Source organism: Lepeophtheirus salmonis, chromosome 13 (assembly GCF_016086655.4).
Source record: "Lepeophtheirus salmonis chromosome 13, UVic_Lsal_1.4, whole genome shotgun sequence".
Classification (NCBI taxonomy): Eukaryota; Metazoa; Arthropoda; class Copepoda; order Siphonostomatoida; family Caligidae; genus Lepeophtheirus; species Lepeophtheirus salmonis.
The window spans coordinates 30738336-30755132 of record NC_052143.2 but is presented as its reverse complement, the minus strand read 5'-3'; the positions used below and the strand labels follow the sequence as shown (position 1 = coordinate 30755132).

Below are 16797 nucleotides of genomic sequence, written 5' to 3'. Positions count from 1 at the left end.
CAAGATTCAAGGGAGGATTATTCTATTGTAATTTTGAGTCAAATTTCCCTTTACTCAGATTGGCGTTGTCAGAAATCGGCTCCCTCGTATAACTGATCATGTAATCATAAACCTGACTGCATTATATACATTGTTTTTCCTCCAAAAAGGAGAGAGTTTTCAAAAAAATAGTTTTCCCTCCTAATGAAAGGTTTTTTTTTGAAGGTATCAACTAGAAAAATGAGCTTTTCTCACAAAAAAAAAAAAGCTATTGCTCACAAAACTTAAGGGGTACAGTTTATAAGTATGCCCGCACGTCATTCTTTCTCTTTGTATCTCAAAATTGGTGACAGTGACAGCGGAAAGTTGAAATTCAATTATCGAAACCTTTTAATAATAAAAAAATAACTTGGCTAAACTAAGCGACGCAAAAACTATATTATTGGAATAGGAGGAGAGGGATTGGGACTCGATCCGCGTACTGAGGATGAGGCCGAAGGAGAGCACATCTCATTATGTAAAGTACTATGACTATTTCTACGAATTGATCTCCTCCGGCTTCTTTCTTCAGTCTATGAATCGATTCAGAGCCCCCCTTTAAACTCCATAAGAGAGAAAGTCATAATCTTCTCCACATAATGATACCTTTCATCTCCTTCATGATTCTTCAAAGTGCTAATTATCCCAATATCTCGAAAAAGTCGACTTAGAGCTTGAGCGACTCGAGAAAACAATGAAGTTATGGAGACAAGATGCAATAGTAAGGAAGAATAACGACAAAGACAGATCATTAATAATTTCTAACCACACCTATGGCAATAAAGTATTCTTCACTTCGTAAAGTTATTTCTTTCATATTTAAAGGTTGCGATAGTTGAAATCCAAGTTTCCGCCTTGCAGTATCCAATTTCGAGATAGGAAGAGAAAGTATGACGTATGGGCAAACTTAAAATGTATACCCATCTTACGTCTACATTTACTAATATGCACGACATAATAATATGATAAATTGCTTAAAAAGTGTTCTTCATTTGTTAAAATCCAGACAACAATGATGGTGATGGGAGATGATGAGTAATGTTAAATGCATTCTTATCCCTCTTCAATGAAGACATGTATTGTATTATAATATTACAATTTATTAGTGATGCAATATGTCTCTTGTTGAGATATGTGTTGTGCAAAATTGTATAGGCAGTACTCCAAATTTTAATGTGTGTTCTGTTTGTCTCATAACATGAAGAGCTACTCATCGCGTACCTGCATCTAATAATTACCTAATTATCTCCTCTTGCTTAGAGTTTCAAATGACTATAGATTTGATGGGGATGTCTCAATAACGGCGAGCGTAAAAAACTAAGAGATTTTCATCTATATTTATAAAGCAAAGTTTGAATGTTTTTTCGTAGACGCCTCATTTTTGAGTGTGTCCTTAATATCTTAGAACTGCACAACTACTTGATTTAAAAAATAACCTATAATTATTTAGTAACGAGCTGTGTAACTAAAATCAAGCACGTTAAATTAATAAAAAAAATATATACTATTAAATAATCTCAATTTATTAAAACTATAAAAAACACTTGGCAATTTCATGAAAGAATACAAAGAAGCTGCTTAAAGCTACTTATTAGTTAGAGAAAAAGATCTCAGACTTAAGGAAAAATATTATATATAAATAAATATACACCTACATGTACCAGAATGAACCATCAATACCGTGAAGGTACCATTTGCTGGTATTACGATAAATACAACATTAATTTCACTTATAACTAAAGTCCTTGCAAACATAAATGTCCTAATGACTGGCGAGATTAACCTGCATGGCAAGATTAAACCTATAATTGTTTTGCAGAAAAATTATTGGTAGCCAAACGCAGAGTATTTACATATGTTTACATTTAAAAGTAGATGATGGGTGGTCGGACGGGTGATAACTAGTGATGTCCAAAGCATGCAAATAAGATTTATTTGCATTTTGGGCTCTTATTTGCATTTTCTTTTTTTTTGGTATTTTCGACCTTTATTTCCATTTTCAACCTTTATTTACCTTTTCCCCACCGTTTTTATGTAAAAATTTATTCAGTTATAAGCTACTAAAGGCTATTTAGATTTTTACAATCCGTTTTTTCTGTATAAATATAAACGGGCATCCAGCAGATTTTATTTTCAATATATTTTACATTCATTTGAAGTGAAAGACCATCTTTTTTAAATGATTATGCTTAAAATAGTAGGCCCCTCAGTGCTCAATAAGGAGCTCGGTGTCACCAAGATTTGTACTTATGTATGTGCATGAAACAAAGTATTTGCTACGTAAGCTATGACACTTTAGCTCTAAAGTCAACAGGAAGTATGTCCTAGAACAGCATGGATAGTGTGTCAGGCACAAAAAGAATATAGATTTAAACAACGAGGGAGACAAGGCTATACAGAAGGTGCTTAACGACATCCCTTTCAACAATAACAGTGATGGCATCTTCAATACTGACCTTGTTCTTTGCTTATATCCCCTTAGCCAAAATCAACAATAGGGAGTTCATAGACGTCTTGGAGAAGTACTCTAAGAAGACGATGCCTGGCGCACCAGATGATATAAATCAATTGAACAAGGATCTGCTGTATTGATAAATTTTAATTGTATATTTGTTCTGTACCAGAATGCTTCTTATTTTATCAGATTTATTTGACTTTAGCCTTTTCTGAATTTTTATTTATTTTTGAGTTTTTTATGAGCATATTTAGTTCCATTTGTAGGCATTTTTTGGACATCACCAGTGATAACAATGCTACTAGTCAAAACTTACAATTTGTTGAAATATATGAAGAGAAAGGATTGCGGCTGGTTAGCAGTAATGATCCGGGATCAAAAGGAAGTTATGTATTTGTCAATGATGATATGAAAAAAACCATTACTGCTTCAGTAACTGTAGTTGTAAGTAAATTGCCCTTCGTTACTAAGATGTTTTAAATATAGAAGCATTAGATATTTCAGTTTCTTTTATATAATCATGATTAACTGTCTACTTTCAGTTAAAGACTTTTCTGAATTTTGAATGTCAATAATAATTGGTTAATAAATGAATGACTTATGAATACAACTGCATTTTCCTCTTAACATCGCTCGTGACATCTACTCGGTAATTTTGCCTTAAAGTCATTTTGTCTCAAAGATATATAAATAAATGAAGTTTATACGTAGTTATTGTTTATTTTTGAATGAAATCAAACTATGCAATATTTATTACCATAAAATGCATTAAATGTTTGTGTTCTATTATTTCTATTGCCGAAACATAATATTTAATAAATACTATATTGATATATGGGATTGCATGTTTTAATTCAATTAAAAAAGATTTTATAATAAATTGCCTGATTTTTATTGTTCATATGTTTTATACATATATGTCATATAAGTAAATTAATTAGTTTTTTTTTCCAGAAAATGTTTTTTTATTAATTGGGTATATTCATGATGTTCCAAATAATCCTTCTGGGAAATGTCCGTTCGGATAATTGCCTTTTCGGCAAAAATGTTTTCAGCCAATTGTCCTAGAACCGTTTATGGTATATTACAAATTAACTTGTAAAAATTTAAGTGAAATTGAAAATTATGATAACGTTATATTAATACAATAAGGTTAGTATTTCTATTAAACAAGACTTTATACCATAGAGAAAGAAATACGCAGAGGTTACAAAAGGGTTGAAGGATTGAGCAAAGTCTATTTGTGGTGTGTCAACATAACAATAAACTTGAACAAAAGTCAAGAAAAGGTACGCATTTCAATATTTTTTTTTACTTTTATTTACAAACAGCCCAATATTTCGTAAGCTATTTGAAGAAATTATAGGTATTGTTGTGTTAGTCCTTATTTAGAGCCCTGGGGTTCGTTGAGTCTGGTCCCATCTAGTCCAGTCTCACTTGTAGATCATTGAAGAAGGTAAAATCGATCCCTTGCGATCTCCTTGAGGGTATTTTTCCTTTTTTTAATTTCTATTCTATAATAGAATCTAATATATAATTAAGGCAAATATAATATGTTCATTTATAATGAAAACATGAATTTTTTTTTGCAAGTTCTATCTCATATATTTTATTCCGTTGGTTTAATAAACTATTAACATATTTAATAAAAATCTTAAGGACTGACGGTTAAGACCGGTCCCAAGGACTGGTAGTCCTAAGAGACTTGTTCTAAGACTCGATTGAACTAAACCGAATAAATAAGGCACGACACAACACTAATTCATTATCAGCTTTGTATTAATGATGGGGTTATTAAAAAAATATGATGCCGATTCCAATGCAATTCTGGTAAAAATTCCCAATGCCAATTCTTTAAAATAGGGTAAATAACAGTTAGAGAATATCATTTCGCTATTAAGGGGTTCCACAAGATTGTATATATAAATATATATTTTTTTTTTATGGGGGGGATTTTAAATGTACAATTTGATATTTAAAAAAATTTCAAAAATCCAAAAATGTTCACAAAAAATTTCAAAAACCCATGGCTATTGTCTCAAAAATAAAAAAAAATCACAGCTATTTACAAAAAATCATTTTTTTTTTTTAAATTCAAATATTTAATTTGATATTAAAAAAAAAAATTCAAAAATCCAGAATGCTCACAAAAAATTAAATTTTTTCCAAAAATTTCAAAAACCCGTGGTTTTCTCTACAAATTTGAAAATTTCATAGCTATTCACAAAAAAATTTTTTTTTTTAAAGATACATTTCCCAATATCCACAACTGTTCACAGAAAAAAAAATTCAAATATTTTATTTTCTAGTAAAAACACAAATTCCTTTATTTTTGGGTGTGTGTGTTCTATTTTTTTCATAACTTAGAAGAGTAATAAATAGTTTAATACCAGTAGTTATAAATAAGAATTGGACTCACGAATTAAACATTATTTTCCTATCCCGCTTCCAATTCCAGAAAAAACCCCTATTCTCGATTCTGATTAATCGTCACTACTTTGCATTGCAATTTGTGGGGTGAGTTAAGATAACCAAGATTTTTAGCTATTTTTCAGAATTTTTATTTTATTTAAAATACTTTTATTGGCTCCGATATGACCCCTTTCGACCATAAAATCTTATCAATTTCTTCTTCCTTTATTGTGAGATCAACTTTGGCTTCTTTAAGTGACATTTACAATTTCATTAAAAAGGATTAATTAAAATAATTTGTTAGAAAAAATGAACAATAAGTCATTCATTGGAGAATACAAACTTAATCCACATTCAATTTGGAGAAAACTCATTCTAGGTTACTTTTGTGTTGATAAGCCACGTATATAAATTTGTTTAATACATTATATGAAATATACATTAAAAAACAAAAAAAAAAACAACAACTTTAATTAACAAAAAAACATTATTCTAATTTAATCTACTTATAAAATAAGAGTAATATTTTAAATACAACTTTAATTAACTATATTCTACGTTTAAAAATATAAATAGATATATATATACTCGTATATTATACTAATTTTCATTATTAGTCAGTTGCATTGCAAAATCAAGATTCACGATATATAATCGATTGAATAGCTAGTCCAAGTGATGATTGGTGTAGGTTGTCCGTATAATTACGTCTGCCTGGCTAATCAATCCCACATCTTTTGGTCCACAAAATTTTGGACTATTCAAAATCAGAGAAAACAAATTACTTTTTCATGTTGATTATTCTCATTTTACATAAAGGAATACGATAGATGACTCTGCATGGAATTAGTGATAAAAGGGTTATCAGTGACACCGCAGAGTTACACATGTTGGTATATTAATTAGTCATTCAATGAATATAGTTTCTATATATGTATATTGATTATACTTTGCTAAACTATATTGTATGAATATTTAAAAAAAAGCTTGTTATTATTAGCGGGGAAAATAAAAAAAGTCACCACCTATAAGAGTTGGAAAAAATGGAATCAATCAGGCATTTATTCAAAACATTAACTCCCCCCTGACACACACTAACCAAAAACAATTTAAAATAAGAAAAAAATAATCTATAGTTTATAACGTTTATGTGATTTGATAGAATAATACTTCCCCCCAAACAATATGGCCTTTTTCAAATAAAATGTATCAATTTATCATTTTTTTTTATTGTGACAGTCAATTTTTGAAACTTTAATTGCCGTTTACCACCTACACAAAGGGTTAATAAAAAATGTTTTGTAAATAGAAGTAAACGATATTTCGTCGAAGAATACAAATATGTATAATTTCCACTCAATTATGAAAAAAATTAAACATGTCCATTTTAAATTTCACTCAAATTTTTATATGTTAATTTTACTATACTATAGACACATACCTACAATAAGTTTTTAGACATGCATTGGATTCTACTTATTTACTACATGCTAAAAACCAACCTTATCTATTGCAAAAACTCGTTTCTAATATTTAGTATATATTTTCAGAAATTTGCTCTACCTACGCAAACATTTTTCCCTGTAGTATTTAAGTGGAATCGAATGCATATCTAAAAACTTATTGTATATTTTTATGATATATTAAAAATTCACATATAAAAATTTGAATGAAATTAAGAATGAGTATGTTTGATTTTTTGTCGGTCTAAATATTGACCTTGTGACCCTATGGGTAAAACTCATTTTGTTCGCTTATACAAGAAAATAATATCAAAGAATAAAACAATTATCTATAAAATTGTTTTTATAATAGATCTATGTCTTCAAAAACATTCAACAAACAGCGATTTAAACATAGGGTAGGGGGTGTCGAGTCCGAAACTTTAAAAGCCTCTAAATCCAGATTCGGACGTCAAAAAAGGATAAAATTTTGGATTTTCGAGTTTTTAACTAATATTAAAATATGTGCCAAATTTGGAAATAAAATCGAAGATGGTGCTGTTTTTTGTAATTGACTTGGCTTGGAATGATCCGGCCTCAACTCTACCTCAGAAACTGGAGCAAGTCTTGATGACAATCTCCTTCGGCAGATTCCGGAATTCCCTCACGGATCCTGGACATCAGCTCGAATTTTGTCTTGCAGGAGGATAAGTGGGGGAGTAGCTCACCTATGCCCCACACAAAGAACTCCATGGGGTTGAGGGTCAGTGAGCGTGGAGCTCAAACATCGGGTCAAACGAAGTAAATATATATATATATATATTCAGACCACCAGGTCAACGTTTTCTTTGTAATGTGGCATGAAGTAGAGTCATAGTCAACTCCAGACTCTCCCAGTTCCTTTCTGAATCTTCAGACAAAGGACATGCCCATGTTGAAGAAGTTTGCAATCTCAGCATTGTCTCGTCCGGCGTGGATTGCAACAATGATACCCTGCCGTTTCAAAGATTGCATAAAAAATACTTCATTGACTGATGACATTTTTTAAATTGACGACAAACACTTCTGGCTAGCCGCAAAAACAAGAAACAATGTCCTACTGCGCATGCGCAGTTGTCACAGACGCTCAAATTTGGTTGTCAAACAACGTCCGCACGCTGTAGGTGTTAAAGGATTTGTGTTATTCAGTTAAAAAAAAAAAGATTCAGTTTTACCTTAAACTTTTACTCGATTTGGCCTTTTTCACTGAACCCTTCTTCCTTTCCAACTTTTCGGACTCGCTGAAAGAGTAGACGGTGGTCCTGGAGGCGCCCAACTGCTTGGAATGCACGAACGGAAATTCGTCAATTAAGTGTCATTTTCTCGACTTGTACTTAAGCTGAAGAGCTCCGATTTATTTTGTTTTGTCACTAATTGCTTATGCTTTAATATATCGAAATATGTATGAGTGAATTTCAATCACTCAACCTTAATTAATTATTAAATTAGTAATTGTTCAGATTCCAATGGACCACCCAGTACGTGTTCTCTCATCCAGAATGAAAGAGTTTGAGAAAAAACAACTAATATACTGGTATGGCTGATGATTATTCAGTCTTAATAAATAATAATAAAAAACTAAAATTCAAAGATCAGTGTTTATATTTGATTCAAATCTGAACATGTACACACATGAATTATGAATATACCCATACATAAGAGACCAATAACAAAAATATACAGAAACTGTGCTCTTCTTATACACACGCCTACAATATTTCATTAATACGACTACATTATTAATTATTTTACCAAAATATAATTATGTCAATACATTGCACCTTTTATGTATGTTCGAAGCTATTTGCACCCGCCTTCAATAGTTCATTAACACGATTACATTGTTATATCTTACATATAGATATGTTTATTATATATATCAGGGATCGCAAAATACAGTCCACCCGGTGAATCGTTTCCGTATATAACTTTGCTTAATTAATATAGATTAATGGTTGAGTAACGCCAATTTGACACTCAACCCTCGAATTATCTTTTAACAAATGAAGGAAATATGAACATTGAACTTATTCACCATTTAATCAAAAAAATATTTGTAATAACATGGGGATAATTGACACTGAATAATTGATATTTTATAAACAGCTATTAGGCGTCTGTGAACAGACACACCTTGTTTAATCATTTGGAAGATACCTATATTAATTTTTAACAACTTGATGATAAAATTAAACAAAAACCATAGTTCAGCTTGCCAACAACAAAAAAGCTTGCAATCTAGAAAATGTCCAGGATTTAAAACTAGTGATGGGACGATTCTCAAAAAAATCCCAATGTCGATTCTTTATTTTTTTAAATAATAGTTCAAAAATACCATTTTAGGAAGGGCCTTGGTTTTAGGAATTTTTTGAAAAAAAAATCCAAATATTAAACTTTAAATATTAAATTTTTTGGAAAAAATAAAAATTCAAAAATTCACAACTGCTCACAAAAAATTAATTTTTTACCAAAATTTTATTTTTTGCAAAAATTTTCAAAAATCTATAGCTATTTACAAAAAATTTCAAAAATCCACAACTGTTAAAAAATTTCAAATATTACATTTTTTTGAATTTTTTATTTTGAATCACCAGATGTTAAAGTTTTTGGAAAATAATTTCACAAATTAAGTTTCTTATTTAAGATTTAAAAAAAAAAATTCAAATATTGAATTTTTTGGGGAAAAATTTCAAAAATTAATTAAATTTCAAATATTAAATTTTCCAGTAAAACGCAAAAAATCCTTAATTTGTAGGGGGTGGTGGCGTGCTATTTGTTTTCATAACTTAGAAAAGTAATAAATGGTTAAATACCAGTAATAAATAAGAATCGGAATTACAAAGTAAACATTATTTTCCTGATGCCGATTCCGATTCTAGAAAATCAAAACCGATTCTCTTATTCCGATTAATCGTCCCATTACTATTTAAAAACCTAAATATATGTGCTTTACTAAAAAATACTCGTTGCTAAACCTAGAGAAAAATAATTATCTTTTTTTGAATATATGTACTCTTATTTTCTTTTGTAAAATGGCTCGTTGACCTGTAGCTACACTCACTCGTTGTAAATATGACCATCCATAGACAATCAAGCAAACAGGCAGAAAATCAAACTTTGCTCTATAAATACAGTAATGTAGTACCCTTTTCTTTTTTTAAATCATGTGCTGAGCTAAAACTACACACGCTCGTTATTAAAGTGAGCTCTCCATAGACAAACTTTTCTTTCTCGATTGTCAGTAGTTTCATTAGTTAAACGATTTAAAATGTATGAAATCAAACGTATTTTTTGATAAGTAGGTAATTTTACTTACCTTATAGGTAACATAATTAACCTAACAACAAGTTTCTCTAGTCTAAACATGATATTTTTGTCAAACATTCAGGCTAAAATACCATTAAAGGTTCATAAAAATTTAAAATGTTCAATGCAATTACCATCAAACAATTTAACAAAATGTTCTTTTCAATTTTGCCACATTTGAATTTGTTGGATAGGATAACTATTTGAGGGAACTAATCAGTATTACAAAATCATTTCACCAGAATATATTTTTTGCTACTGTTCTAAATAAATGTTTTTTTAATAAATGGAGAATTTACTGAGGAAAAAGTATTTACACGTGTAATTTATTACCACATTTATAAAAGTCCGGATATCATGAACTCTGAAACCAAAGCAAGATAATGTACGATTTTTTTTTGGGATATCAAGTGTTCATTTATTTCTAAACTTTCCAGTTATTTTTTATCTAGGAATATATAAATTTATTCAAATGAAGTGCTATGGTTTTACACATCTTTAAAAGAAAGATTTTTTTCAAAATCGGATTTTTGAAAGCTTTTAAACTTTGTTGAGTTAGAATGGACAAGACAAGCCAAAGATTTTTCACGGTTGGTGGGTTAGATCTGACTCATAGACCTCCACTTCGAGATGGTTGATACACTACATGATTTCCCAATCATATTTTGTCAAGAAGTTATTGGCTTTAAACACATGAAGGCCAATGACTTTACAAATATTTTGGAACATTTTTTCTTTCTTTCTTGGTCTGGAGTTCGGGCGGCTTATTATCCTCAAAGTAATATAGATACTAATTTCAGAGTAATATTATTAGCTCTCTTTTAAAGTCTGACGACAAGTAGACTACCACTCATCAACAATTCCCAAATACTTTCTAAGTCTCATTCTTCTTTTTTGAATAAGGGTGCTTCCAAAATAAATCCTCACAAAACCTATAAAAATAGTACAGTTATTTTCCCCACCTTTATTTGTAGGCAGCGAATTTGAAATGAGCTTATAATTTGCCCACCATGTGTAATGGGAAATTAGAAGGCTATGAATGCTTTTTAAAATTACCCTTCGGATAGTTGTTAATCCGACATCTCTTATTAAATTTTTTGATAAGCCTCAAACCAGTAAAGGTAGGCGGAGTTATGTCGTTTTAGAAGGCTCTCTTTCCAAATACTTTTTAGTGAATGGAAAATGCATTCACATGCCTTTCAGGACAAACCAAAGAAGTATTTTTTTAAAATACCTCGACACTTATTAAAATAAGACCATCATTTTGTAAATCCTCCAATTTGATATCCCCCGCCACTTTCCAACCTCTTTGGGATAATTTTCTCTGACCGTGCTCTCCAAAAATCCTTAATTCTCTTGGGCTTGGAACTAAAGGTACTGCTCCTTTCATACTCAATTAAACGTTCTCAAGTAACATGTATCACCTATACCTCTACAAAAGCTACCCTTAATTCCAAATATTTTTATGAAGTCGTCGTGAGCATATTCAGATTGGTCAAGAAGATCAATCCATATATATTTTTCATTTGTACCTTTAATATACTTTCCCATGTATTTTGAATCCCAGTCAATCTCTTAAACCGTCAGAAATAACTCAAAATCCAGCGTTTCTTTGTGTAGTCCAAGACCAACACAAAAACTTTTTTCATCAATTCTAGTCCCTGATATTCTGCCACACATTTTCCCATCGAGGATGAATTATGTTGTTATGTAAAAAGGAGATTATGTTGAAAAAACATATCCTTTTCCTGCAAAGTTTTTATGTTTTCATTGTTTCATTGTTGCAGGTTCTTCAAGGACCGCCCTTGTATGTAGAAGATCAAAGATTTTTATTGTTTGTGGGCTGAATTTGCCCCATTGACTACCATTTGGAGATCACTGATGCACTTTAGAATTTCCCAATTATACTTGATCAACAGTATAAGGCGTTAAACATTGGAGAAGTTTTCCAGATATTTGTCATTTTTTGTATTAATTGTTTTTTTGTTAGGGGTGGACTCTCGGCTGAGTGATCTAGATATATTCTTTCCTGCCATATTATGTACATATTTCATACATTATATATAACGGCATACAAATGTCAAGTCTTTGAAGATTTGCTTCTTTTTTAAACAAAATATAATTTTATGATAGATATTTACATACATATAGATAAATATGTATATTAATGTTACGTATAATATTTATTTTTTATTTTATTTCTTGGCAGATGTAGTTATGATTTGCTATAATATGTAGAGTGAACGTATTCGTACACATCTCTACGAACAAAGAATTAAGCATTAAAGCACTAAATATTATACACAGGGTATGCAAGCTATATGTAGCGTCAAATTGGTGTGCACTAATACAGCTGATTTTTTTCTTTTGTTAGATAGGTTATTCAAACCTGCACCAGTTGGAAAAGATAAAATCAATTGACAAATTTGTTGTCCCTAATATTTGGGAAAGGGATGAAGTACTCCTTGAATCTGTACCGGGAGCGACCACTTAGCAATTCCTCGAACTCTGGGACTCAGTAAGACGATCGTTCGTAAGGTTAAGAGGGAATTTGAAGCTTCTAAAGGGGATTTTGTGGCAACAGCAATGCGGGCTGAGGTTGAAGGTTTGGACGCCGAAATTCGTGGCTGGAATGCAGAAAATTTTCAATGAGGACCCATGGAAGTCCATCAGGGAATTTCTCGAGAAATAGGCCGGTGAGTGTCCCTGATCCGACAATACATTAACAAAAACCTTGTTTCTACTCATACAATATGAGGAAAGTCCAGATATTGACAAAAAAGGCTAAGGAAAAGTGCTTAAAGCCCTCCCAATAGCTCCTCAACTGCCTCAAGAACCCATTTCATCGAGACATGTACTGGTTTTTATCGAGTGAGAAAAACTTTTGGCAGGACCAGAAGATCAACAACCAGAACAACAGGTGTTTGGTATTCTGACCCAAGGATGTTCTACATAGTGGCCAATAGAATCCCTTACATGTGGCAGGAGGACTCGGCTCTCTGAGACACATAAAAAAAGGAAGTCTAAAATGGCTCCAAGACAATTTTGACTACTTCATCTTGCCGGACTTTTGCCTTTCACACTCACCAGATCTGTTTTTATATGTGGTGCTAGATCGAACGTCAAAACAACCGACCCCTCCCACCTCCAACACCAACCACGAACTTATCAATCGGATCCAGAAGGAACTCCAGGATTTGGCAAGGGACCAAGTGGGGAAAACCTGCTTGCGTTTTTGCGTATAAAGACTGTAATTGAGGCTGAATGGTGAATTTATTGAATAAAATAAATCAACATCTATCACACTTTCAGAATCTTGTTTTACATTTTTTTAATTTGATTGATTGGAGAGCAAATTGCGTTTGAAAGAAAAAAATCATTTTATCGGCACAGATAGCTTGTACACCCTGTACAACATACTTATATATTGCTTTTTATTTATATATTTTGAGTGTGCTTAAATAATAACATTCAAATCTTCACCCATTTTTATTGTTAGTAGTCGTCTATGTCTTCATGAGAGTGTAACATTGTGTAAAAGTGATTTCCTTCCTCTCTCAAAAAAAAAAAAAAAAAGGAAAAAAACATTTGTTTAAGGAAATAAGGAATTTATATACATAATGTTCTTCCTGTTCTGACTCAATTAAATATCCTGGAGATTCTCAAACATCAAGCAACATTCACTTGAAGCATTCAAGCGATTATCTATTAGTGATTTAATTGAATTTTTTTCTAAGTATGATTTTATTTTATTTACTTAACCTACATAATTGTGGCCTGTCAGAACAAAAACAGTTTTTTACAAGTTAGAATTAATCAATGCACTGTCGTTTTAATTTATATAAAAAAAACTATTCTTATTTAACCCTTGGGTGTGCTGCAGGAGCACTGGAACCATAAAGGCTATAGAGGCAATTTTTATGTTATCGCAATAACAAAATTTCCTCTTGTCTACAAAATTTTAAATGTAATAATTTTCGAAAAAATAATAACTTTCCCATTGTTTTAAAAATTGTTATTTGTTCAAATTTAATCTTTTCTGAAAAAATTAACTATAAAATTAAAATTAAAAGTTTTTTGTTACTACAAAATAAAAAATAGTTTGTGAAATTTGGTATTTTCAAATGAAAATAAAAAGATTTTCTGTCAACATTGTCAAAAAGGTCTTGCCCCTTTCCCAAATAAACCTGCATACATCACTATTATGTAATTCGCCCTTAATTTAATCATTCATTGTCGCAATAAGTCGCAAGAAATAAACCGGTTCTGTTATGGAGTTGAACTCATAAAGTATACAGAATAGTCCATTAAAATCCGAAAACTTTGAATTTTCAACTTCAACGGAATATAAATTATTAATTAACAATGGACTTTCCACAAAATTAAAATATAAATATATGTGTGTCTGAGCTCTCTTAATCATTAATTTAGCTGCCCTTAGACGAAACTATGCCTTCCAGGCGGCGGAATACCTGGCACCCACTGCGGATGTAGTTGTCTGTCTTGGCGTCCCAGTGCTGGCTGATAGTGACTTTGGAGGCCTCAGTGTTTCTTTTGGAAGACACTGCAGGTCATTCTCTCGACATGCGCCAAAAAGCTGTATTTGAGGAGTTGGTATCAGGGCTGTAGGGGGCCAAAAGTGTTTAAAAGAGTTCAAAAGACTCATTCAAAAGAGTCTTGTAACGGACGAGATGGGTTTCTTACACTACTGGTGTAAAAAGTGGCCTCTCAACCCTCAAAAGGCTTTTTCCACCCACTTTTTTGATAGCTCTCTGGACAGTCTGATGTGGAACCCTTTGATGTCTTGCATAGGCCCTTGAGGGGATTTGAAATTTTTTTTTCAAGAAATTTTATTTTTGTGAACAGCTATTAGTTTCTGATATTTTTTTCCAAAAAATTTCAAAAATCATTAGCTATTCAAAGAAAGTTAAATTCTTCAAAAAAACCTTTGAAAAATAAAATTTGCCATATTGAATTTAAAAATAAAATTGAAAATGTTAAATTTTCTAGAAATAAACAATTTTTTTTTTTTTTTTGGGGGACTACATGCCCTCCAGCCCACCTCCAGCGGAGGCCTTTGAAGCAATAACGACTTATTGATCCTTTAGGCAAAATGACTTCAAGGCGAAATGTCCTAAGGAAAAATAGTTTAAGTCAAAATTATCGGGCACCGGCCCTGATACTGGAACAACCAATCACGCACAATTTTGGTTTCGTCGATTCTGTTCCTATAATTTTCATGTCAAAGATGCACTAAGCATGGGAAGTCCAATTGTCGAAAATGGGGATAAAATATTGAAAATTGTCGAGACTGACAGTCATGTAAATACGGCTATGATTGCCAAGGAGATAAACTTTAATGGAAAAAATAATCCATTAAAAATGATGGATTTCTTATGGACTTCTTTTTACTACACCTTACATAAAAAAGAAATCTTCCTTAATTTACTCCTCAACATTTTCTTCTTAAAGAGAAAAAAAAAACGAACACAAAAACTGCTTTCCAACTAGGGCATTTCCATCAAATGTTGAACTATTATACGTCGTTACCTCGATTGTAAATCTTTCCTCCTAAAAGAAATAGTAGAAACATACCCAAAAGCCTGTAGTAGTAATTCGCCAATTCTTCTCAACTATGGAATTATAATTATTCCATAATTGTTGGGAATTGTTCACAGCTTAACAAGAGGTAATTCGAATGCAATCAATCCGCGTTGTTCATAACACTGATAAGTCCAAATTTTAATTTTGAATCTTATTAAACAATTTACCAGGTGGTCCATTGAAATCTGAAAACTTACTAATTCAATAATTAATGAAGGTTGAGCGATTGCAATCAATTCACAAAGATATATTAATGCATAAATAATTAGCTACGAATTAAAACAAATTTGAGCTCTCTAGCTTACGGACAAGTCGAGAATATAACAATCGAGCGTGATCGACGAATTTTTATTCCCGCACTCAAAGCAGTTGGGCGTCTCCAAGACCACCGTCGAACCCGTCAGCAAGTCTGAAACGTTCGATAAGAAGAATGGCTCTGTCAATAATGCAAAAACTGGATCCAGATGAGTTAAGGAAAACAACCCCGGCCAATTATCTCAAGTCTATGAGGGCCCATGAAAGATATATCGTAGTTTCACACCAGATTGTTGAGAGAGCTATCAAAAAAGCGGTTGGAAAAAACCTTGTGGGGGGGGGACCCCTTTTGACACCAGCAATGAAAGAAACCCATCTTCTCCGTTACAATACTTTTTTGAATGAGTCTTTTGAACACTTTTATACACTTTTGCCCCCCTCCCCTACAGCCCTGATTCCAGCCCCCCTCGATTACATCTTTTGGGTGCATATCGAGAGGAAGACCTGCAGTGTCCGTCATCCAAAAACCGAGGCATTCAAAGCCACTCTCAGCCAGCGATGAGACGCTATGACAGATGTCTACATCTGCAGTGGGTCCCAGATCTTCCACTTCCACCTGGAAGCCATCATTGCCGCTAAGGGCGACTAATTTAATGATGAAGAGAGCTCAGACACACATCTATTTATAGTATTAATTTTGAAGAAATTATATTCTATATATATATAAATTATATCTTGTTGAAATTTAAAATCTAAAGTGTTCAGATTTTAAGGGAAAACTCAGTAAATATATTTGACTATATATTTTATCGAAATGGAAAAGCCAAATCGTGTAGGAGAATAAATTTCCAATCATTTCCATTTTGCTTTCACTCCCAGCTATTTGAAGATCCCAATAACGATAATCTTATAAAACTACGTCTCTAAATTATGATTATTACGTTGAAATAGGTACAAAATAACCTTTACTTTCCCTTCTGCTATATACATTGAACTTACACTATTAAAATTAATGTAAAGAGTCGAATGTCATAATTATTTAAACAGAAGTTAAAATAGAACTTCAATTTTGAAATAAAAAACAAACATTTTCCCATTTAAAAAAATATAGAAGTATTTGTGATAGCGAAAGTTAGTTGTTTATATAATAAAAACTGACATTAAAAGCACACTTTTATGGCAATTAACAAGTAACTGTTGTGATAATAAAAAAATCCTAATTTTATGAAAGATGAATGTTTATGTATAGTTGTAGACAACTATGAA

General features: G+C 31.6%; 1 protein-coding gene across 2 annotated transcripts in view; it reads left to right on the top strand.

Moving 5' to 3' along the window:
- Nucleotides 1-12078: 12078 nt before the first annotated feature.
- Nucleotides 12079-16797, top strand: part of LOC121128507 (uncharacterized) — a 127029-nt gene continuing 122310 nt past the window's right edge. The window contains exons 1-2 of one of the 2 annotated variants that reach the window (XM_071892817.1): nucleotides 12079-12368; nucleotides 12441-13408. The gene's annotated coding sequence lies outside the window, so the exon portion shown is untranslated. Of the gene's footprint in view, nucleotides 13409-16797 lie in introns of both variants that reach the window. The other variant, XM_040724089.2, reaches the window with a different exon arrangement.